This window comes from Sinocyclocheilus anshuiensis, unplaced genomic scaffold, assembly GCF_001515605.1.
Source record: "Sinocyclocheilus anshuiensis isolate Anshui unplaced genomic scaffold, SAMN03320099.WGS_v1.1 scaffold155, whole genome shotgun sequence".
In the NCBI taxonomy this organism is placed as follows: domain Eukaryota; kingdom Metazoa; phylum Chordata; class Actinopteri; order Cypriniformes; family Cyprinidae; genus Sinocyclocheilus; species Sinocyclocheilus anshuiensis.
This window is the reverse complement of record NW_015549572.1, coordinates 307,697-316,201: the sequence shown is the minus strand read 5'-3', so window position 1 is coordinate 316,201 and position 8,505 is coordinate 307,697. Positions and strand designations below refer to the sequence as shown.

At 35.9% G+C, this 8,505-nt stretch overlaps 1 protein-coding gene across 2 annotated transcripts in view; it reads left to right on the top strand.

The window, feature by feature from the left end:
* The first annotated feature begins 5,005 nt into the window (after positions 1–5,005).
* slc4a2a (solute carrier family 4 member 2a) overlaps positions 5,006–8,505 on the top strand; it is a 31,922-nt gene continuing 28,422 nt past the window's right edge. The window contains exon 1 of one of the 2 annotated variants that reach the window (XM_016445502.1): positions 5,006–5,157. The gene's annotated coding sequence lies outside the window, so the exon portion shown is untranslated. The other variant, XM_016445500.1, reaches the window with a different exon arrangement.

The window sequence follows — 8,505 nt, the reverse complement described above, 5'->3', positions numbered from 1 at the left end:
GTGAACAAAATGTTTGTCCTTGAATTTTTTTTTTATGTTGGTTGTCACCGGAATTAAGTAAAACTCATGCACTGCAGAGGTAAGTATGTGTTCAGATTTCCTAAAGATCATCCAAGAAACCAAAGTTTTGAGTTCTTCAACCCGAAAGATCAGTAAATCCAAAATGTTGAATTGAGGAGTGAATTTTTTTTAAACTTAAACATGCAGAAACCTAAATTCACGTTTAGTTTGTCTTGAAGGCAATTTGGTTGCAGCATTTAGACACAATACATGAAAAAGAAACAATATATATCTTTAAATATCTCATTTAATTTATATCTTTATAAATGTTAGCATCTGCTTTCTTGCAGAAAGGATTTCAACTAATCTGTTTAACTTACAATATCTTTTAATAAAGATATCAGGTGTTGTAAGCGAAGCTGGTGCCCAGAAGGTTCTCTGCTATTTTTAGTGCGTCAATTTAAAGGAAAATTAGATTAACTTGGTTACTTAATAACTGGCCTTGGATCCTTTTCACTCTTTAAACCATTAGTCAAATGTTGGTCTTATTCTCTGAAGATGATTCCCTTTCTCAATAAAAGAGTTAAATATTCTCTCATTCTACAGGGTAAAAAGACCTGAAAGATTCAAATCAGCAGCTCCGTCTGATCTGTTCTGTGCTTTACGAGAGATGTTTTCAGAAAGTGCTTTAAGAAGAGCTGCTGTGTCATCATGTTCCCAATGTATTAGAATCCACACATGATATTTTAAACCTGTAATTATTAATAGTGGGAACAGCGAGTGCCGTCCTAATAAAGGAGAAGGGATGCATTAGGGCTGGGCGCTCTGAGTGTGGTCTTGTCATGCCTGGGTGGTAAAAGATGCAGTGGGAGCATGAGGCTGAGATCAACATGACTCAACTAGTAATTAAGGATCTCATAGAGTGTGGCTCGTCAGATAAGAGCAGCTCATATTTTCATTCAAACTCAAATCTTACATCAGTCTATTGGGCATGAGGTGGGCCAAAAAGTTTGTATTGGCACAAAAATTAATGTTGTGAGTCATGTTGTGCAATGCCTTTAAGCCTCAAATCTTTTCGCCTTTTGACTTAAACCTCTCTTAGGAAAGTGCAACGGGAATTGGAAATAACACATGTTTTTTTACTTTTTAGGGCCACTGTGTATACAGATATTTATTTTGTTTATCCTTCACTCTTTATTGGCATCAGTGGTTCCATGAAGAACCCATGGAATCTTTCTTTGAATTCTTTGGATTTTTAAAATGTTCTTCACACTGAGAAATAAATGTTTCTTTTATGAGCTGCTCACTTAAAGGTTCGTTGGGGAACCAAAAATGGATAAAACCTTCTTTTGGAACTTTGATTTTTAGGAGTGTTCCCTCTGAATTTTCTCAATGAGCATTGGTTAATTTGTTTATTCCGGTTTGCAACTAAAATAACTTCTGTTGCTCGCTGCCCTCATACTGGCAAGCAGTCATGTGAACAATAATTGCTGGTTTGACAAGTTTGAGGGAAGAAAATTATGATTTACATTAGCTTTCTGTTGTGCTGTGATTACTTTCCTCCTCTGACATGCTCACACTGGTATGACTGAATGTTATGTGTTTTTGCAGTTCACTGCAGAAAGCATGCCTGTATGTGATATTTTGGATAATGATCTTTTAAGCCCTTTATGCAAAATTAAATTTTTATATTGCATTTTTAAGTTGTTTTTGGTTCGTTATTTCTCTATGCACTTTCTCAAGCTTTTTTTTAAGCTGCCAGGTGCCCAGAACCATGTAAGCTATTTGGATTTAGCTTTATAACAATAACGTCTGCTGCTGCTTATTGAATTTTTGCCCCGTGCACAGAAGGTTAGTGTGTAGCTTCAGGCAAAATCTTCTGTTAGTGTGGTAAAGCTGGAGGTCATTTTCCCAACAGCCCCTCTGATTCTTTTTTATGCTGAGTTATTATTGAATTGACTGTTTTTGTTTTTCTTTTTTGGATGTGTTTTATGAACAATATGAAGCCAGGGTTCATTTTTATGAAAGCCCACTTCTGTAAGATTTAGGTTTCTCTCTCACAGAAAAAAAAGGAAAAGAACAAATCTGATGTTCATTTTTCAGTTTTTTTTTCATGATATGTCCCTCAACAAAACCTCATTCTCAGCTTATAGAAAATGATGAAGGAATATAGATTGCAATTCATTATTTTGTTTATTTTATTGTGTTTATTTTATTTGACTAAGACTGTTAAATGTTCTTAAGATGATTTTTTTGTTGCTTATATAAATTTATATAATTTAGCATTTAGCATGTTAGAATTATTCCACAGAAGAAAGTTGCTTTCTTCACACTTTGTACATTTTTACTGACACCTAGTGTCATGGGTGGGTGCAACAAAACAATACAAGAATTGCTCACCCAAAATGAAAATCTGCTGAAAATTTACTCCAAGATGTAGATGAGTTTGTTCATCTGAATAGATTTGGAGAAATTTAGCATTACATCACTTGCTCACCAATGGATCCTCTGCAGTGAATGGGTGCCGTCAGAATGCGCGTCCAAAGAGCTGAAACATGCAATCCACAGCACTGCAGTCCATCAATTAATGTCTTGTGAAGTGAAAAGCTGTTTGTTTGTAAGAAACAAATACATCATTAAGGTATTTTAACTTTAAACCGTCACTTCTGACCAAAATACCAGTCCATAATCCATAGTAATGCTTCTTCCAATGAAAAAGTCCATGCCTGTTGTCCTCTCACATCAGAATCCACTGACATATGTTTTTAGAAATGTTTTGGACTGTTTTTTGCTTCTAAACTATGCTTGATCTCTGCATATTTCTCTCTTGATTCAGATAAGACAGCTTCTTCACAAAGAAAGCAAAGTTATAATTGTTATTAAACAATTATACAAGCTTTTAACTTCTCTATAGACATTCATTGATGGACTGGATCGTGTGGATTACTTGTGGATTACAGTGATGTTTTTATTAGCTGTTTGAACTCTCATTCTGACGGCACCCATTTACTGCATAGGGTCCGGTTAAACAAGTGATATAAAGCTTAATTTTTTTTAACTGTTTTGATGAACTCATATACATCTTAAATGGCCTGAGGAGTGAGTAAATGTTCAACAAGTTTTAATTTTTGGGTGTATTATTCCTTCAAAGCAAAGATTTCCGCTTACTATTGCAAATGAAGAAATGTCCAATTTATTTGCATATTTGTTAGCTAGATTAATTTCTTTGGTGAGTGAAAATAAGGGTAAAAAGAAAGTTGTGTTTGGCAAGTCATGTGACTTCAATATGGTGGCTACCATGAGGTAGACCACCCCATGATAAACAAAAACAGTACCCCATGTAAGGATACATCATTTTAAAGTGCATCTTTAAGCTCCTTGTGGGTAAAGCATATCATGTGATTCATATAATGTGATTCAGTCTTTCATCCTAAAAGATAAATCAGGTAGCCTATGCATTTCACATTTTATTTTAAGTTTAACTTACTGGTAAACAGAATATTTGCTGGATTTCTTTTAAACAAATTAGTCATTATTCTGGATATAATTATACCAGTAACCTACTTCTCACAAATACTTTGTTTCCCACCGTTCAGTGTAAAAAAGGCCATCATTTATGCTGATTCAAAAGCCTTTAATTATCTAGATATTTGTAAAGCAGGTTTGCATAACACTGTTCTGTCATAGGATCCCTAATTATTAACAACACTGACAGACGCGATTGTTCCCACAGAACACCTGCACAAAGGGTGGTCATTTTTCATTCTGTTCCACTCGCATCAATATTCTTCACATGTGTATGGTCTAATTTTATATTATCATCTGCTTTCACAGGATTATTCTGTGTTGGAAAAGAACAGCTTGTTTATTTGCCACTTAGAAAAGGGTACCACTCTTGTCAAAATGATAAGATCAAAAGAAATGACTTGATTTCATGCAAAACAAACTGACATGCTTCCACAGTTGTTTTAGGTTCACTATGTGCTGATCTATCATAATTGTACCTCAGCAGAATAAGTTTTTTTTTTCTTCCCTGAAAGAACACTGCAGAGCACTTATAGTAACTAGTATTGACCCCTGACATTTTTTGACTAAGGTTCACTAAATTGACCTTTTAAGTTACCTACATGTGCATTTTTGTAAGCAGGGACAATTACTCACCAGTATATAGATCAGACATGGAGTGCACACTTTTGGTTTAAACAATCTATCATTTGTCACTGATAAACTTTGGGAGGAAAGAAGAGATTAGGTGAATTATTAATAATGCAATTATACATCATTTCAGACACATGTTAGAATAAGAGGTCTATTTATTCTCCCAAATGCAGTTCAAAGATGCAGCTGTGTGCTTTGCTATGGTAGTAAACAGCTGTGTGGTTGAAACAAGTGCTGCTTGATGATACGATTATTTAATATGGATTATTCAGGCATATATGTGACCCTGGACCACAAAACCAGTGTTAAGTTGCACAGGTATATTTGTAGCAATAGCCAAAAATACATTATGGAAAGCTTATTTATTCAGCTTTCAGATGATGTATAAATCTCAATTTCGAAAAATTGACACTTAAGACTGGTTTTGTGGTCCAGGGTCACATATGTAAATGTATTGTTTTCTCAAATATTAACATTAAAGGGATAGTTCACCCAAAAATGTACACCTTCATGTCAAATCTGTGGAGTCATATAAGCCTGAAATGTCATTTAATTTTTAGGTGAACTCTCCCTTCAAGATCCACTAGAATAATATCACAAACCCATTTTACATCTACATCAAAAACAAGTGTCAAGACTATTAGATAAACGCAGTGATGAACACAATGGAGTGTTCATTTGTGGGTTAATATTTGTGCTGTGCATTTGTAATGTGACTGCTAGCCTAGGTTTTGCACTTCTTCCCCAGGGATTTAAAAGCTGACCAATTAATCCCGCACACACCATGCACCACTTGTTGTATATAAAGTGGGTCTTGAGTGCCCTTTACAAAAAGTTGACGGATTCTTCATGAGAGGGCATGCAAAGGTTTCCAGAAGAGACCTCCTTCTCCATCTGACTGACGTTTTTCACTCCTAATACTTGACAGAGCGACTCCATCATCTTTTTGTTAACGCAAACATTTAGCATTTGGAAAACTGGACACCTCTTGCATGACAGGTGAGTTTTTTCCCGTCTGGTGGGACTTGCTGTGCACCACTGGAATAGTCATTTACTGAAACTCCCTTCTACTGTGAGTATGGTAATTTCATAGCTCAAATTTGTATGTATTTTTACTTTTTATTAATGTATTATTCTAGGGTGGTTGATGCTCACCCTTCAGATCTGTTTTTAACCGGTCGTTTCATTAACTTGTGAATTCTAGTCATGGTCAATATTTGACTGAGGTTGACGGAGCGTGCAGCTCATGCTTTATTTTTTGGAGCTTATTGAACATTTAACATGTAGCCTAGATGAAGTCCAGGCAGTTGATGAGGTCGGTGATAATTTGAGCTCTGATGTTCGCTTCATGAATGTCATCATGTTTTTTTTTAACACACCCAGAACAGTCAACACTGACTGCTGGCGGCAGCGACGCTGATAACGAGCTGCGGGATGTCAGTTGTAAATAACGCAGTGTTGATTTCTTTCTCTCTTTTTTATTGGCAATAATGTCTCGTCTCGTAGTTTTGTCGTGTCGCTTGCAGTGTAGATGGGGTGTCATGGATACAAACACCTGCATGCCGCATGTCCACGTTTTCCTGAGCGTTTGGGACAAGATGACATGAAGCGAGTTCATTTGCTCGACAGACACGTGCGTTGAGTCGGTGTGTGATCTGAACGCATTCTGCAAATGCATTTGACGTAAATGAGACACTGACGTTTGTTAACTGTACTAGACAAATAAGTAATCAGTGCGAGAACTAACAGCAGAGATCTGCGTGATAGACTAGTAAAAAGAGTGCAGCTCGTCTCAAAGCTCAATGGTCATCGTTCCGCCACAATACCATGGCAACAAGAGTTATTGTTATTCTAAACCCTATTTAAATTTGAATGAGATCTCCTTAAATAATTTTAAGCATTATTTTTGTCAGTGTGTTTTAATTAAAAACGTATTTATTTATTTGTTAGACGGCAGTCGTGGTTAATTGCAAGCTACCAAAGTTGAATTGTAAGTTACCTTTTCTGTTGTAGCCTGAGATTGGCAGAACTATCGTTTCCATGGTGATTTCTTTTCTTTTTATTTTTTAAGTAGTATAAGAATCACTATGAGACTGAACTCTACCATAGGTCCAAGCTATGTTTAAATTTGAAGGTTTATACATTACCGTTCAATGTTGCAATAGTTAGCAGAGGACATTATCAAGAAAACGTTCTTAGTTTTTCCAAATATGCAATTACATAAATGTGGAGAAAGTCTCAAGTAGAATATGGATCTTAATTGGAAAATGATGTGTATGTAAACATGGTCAATGAACACGGCACTGTTCACTGTACACATTGTTTCTCTTGGTTTATTATTAGGTTGGCTTACTAAATAGACATTATGAATGGCTCTGTGTTTCCAGGCCATTGATTTTTTTCAGGTTAGATTGACTTTGTAGAGCAGTGTTTATCTGAACATACAGAAATATAGTTTGCCGTTCTGGACGGTGGCTGGATGGGGAATTGGCAGGCTTGTTTTCGAGACATCTCCATTTGTAAATGAAGACCTTAACAACAAATATTTGTCGCTGTAAAAATAACCCAGCACACTGCGCCCCGCGCCCCTCACTCCGACTGCTCCCACCACAGCTGCTGGAGTTGAAAAAATGTTTTGGCAGGGTTATGGTTATTCCCAAAGCAACAATTATCCATAATTAACCCACCGGTTGCTTGTCCCCTTATGTCATATTTCCAATTTACAGTTTCAGTTTTTATTCGACCACCCATTGTGAAATATTTCATTATTAATTTCACAATGCAATTGGATAGAAGCATTAGATCTTTTCTACAGATTAATCTAATCCACATAACACTTGCACATAAATAACTGTGTTTTCAAGTATATTGCTTTGATTTATCAAAGGTTTTTGCTGGGCCATGTCTTCCACAAGTACCATAATCAGAAAACAGACACAGAATCAGCTTGCGGCCAAACCCTTGACTGTCATGTAACGAGGCGTGATTGCTGAAATCATCAGGGTGTATTTATAAAAAGAAAATCTGCATAGGTCAAACGAAATGACAGTGTTCAGTTATAATTTACTGTTATAATAGCATCCTTGTAATGTGGAATTAAAACAGTACTATTTCATTGCTGGTGGCTGGATTGCATGGTGTGCAACAATTCAGCCGTGAATTCACGTCATCGCAGGATCGTGGTGATTCATTATATCATAATGTTCAGGACAAGGATTACGTTTTTCTGTTAAATGCATTATGAAGACGTCATTTTGCAATTAAGACTATATCCTCGGGAAACAAAAAAGATATGAGGCAAATTTCCTAGAACAATGCTGGACATATTATCAGTTAAACACAAACTGTTGTGCTGTAGTTTGTCACCGAGACATAAAACATCCAGTGGCCATTGAGGTCATAAGCTGGATAAAGCGTATCTCCACTGATAGAGCAAGCATGCAAATTTAATTGCTTGAAAACATTGTTTTGGCTAGTAAGACTGCTGAGCCTCTCTGTTTTATTGTTTCACAATTTAAATGTCAATTTTGCATAATAATCAATAAAACAAAGTAATATTTCGGGCTCAATACAATAGCAACAGTAATGCTCAATTAACAGCATCTGTGGCATAATGTTGACGATCACAAAAAAAGAAAAAATGTAGACTTGTCCCTCATTTTTTTTTTAAATGAAAAAAAAATAAAAAAAAAATTCCAGAGTTAAGCCCCGTCCACACCAAGACCGATAACGACAACTATAAAGATAAAGATATTAGCATCCACATCAGCGGACGATATCGTCTGTTTATTCTAAGCGCACGTTGGTCTGCCGCTTTAAATTCTTGAGCTAGTTATAGCAGGATTGATTCTGGTTGGGTGTCGATGTTTTTATCGTTCGTCAACTGGAAAAAATTGTTCTGAAAGTGATTCCAACGATATTGTTTCTCTGTGCCTTTATCATTATAGCTGTAGTGTGGACTCTGCTATTCTTAAATATTGAGAATGATTTTTAGAACTATATCTTTATCGTTATCTTTATAGTTATCGTCTTTGGTGTGAATGGGCCTTTACTATGAGGCACTTATAAAGGAAGTGAGTGGGGCCAATTTATGGAGGATTTAAAAGCAGAAATGTGAAGCCTGTAATTTTATAAATGGACATACATTAATTATTGTGTTAAAACTTGTGTATTTAAGCTGTAAAGCTGTTTAAATTCTTCCAAAAGAGGACACAACTAGAAATCAGTGGTTAAGTTGTATTTACAACACTGTTCCAGAATAGTTCAACCCAAAAATTCAGATGTGTGCAGTGCATTTTATGGAGGATGGATGAGGACTGTTTCCTGAACCTGCAGAGTAGCCTACAA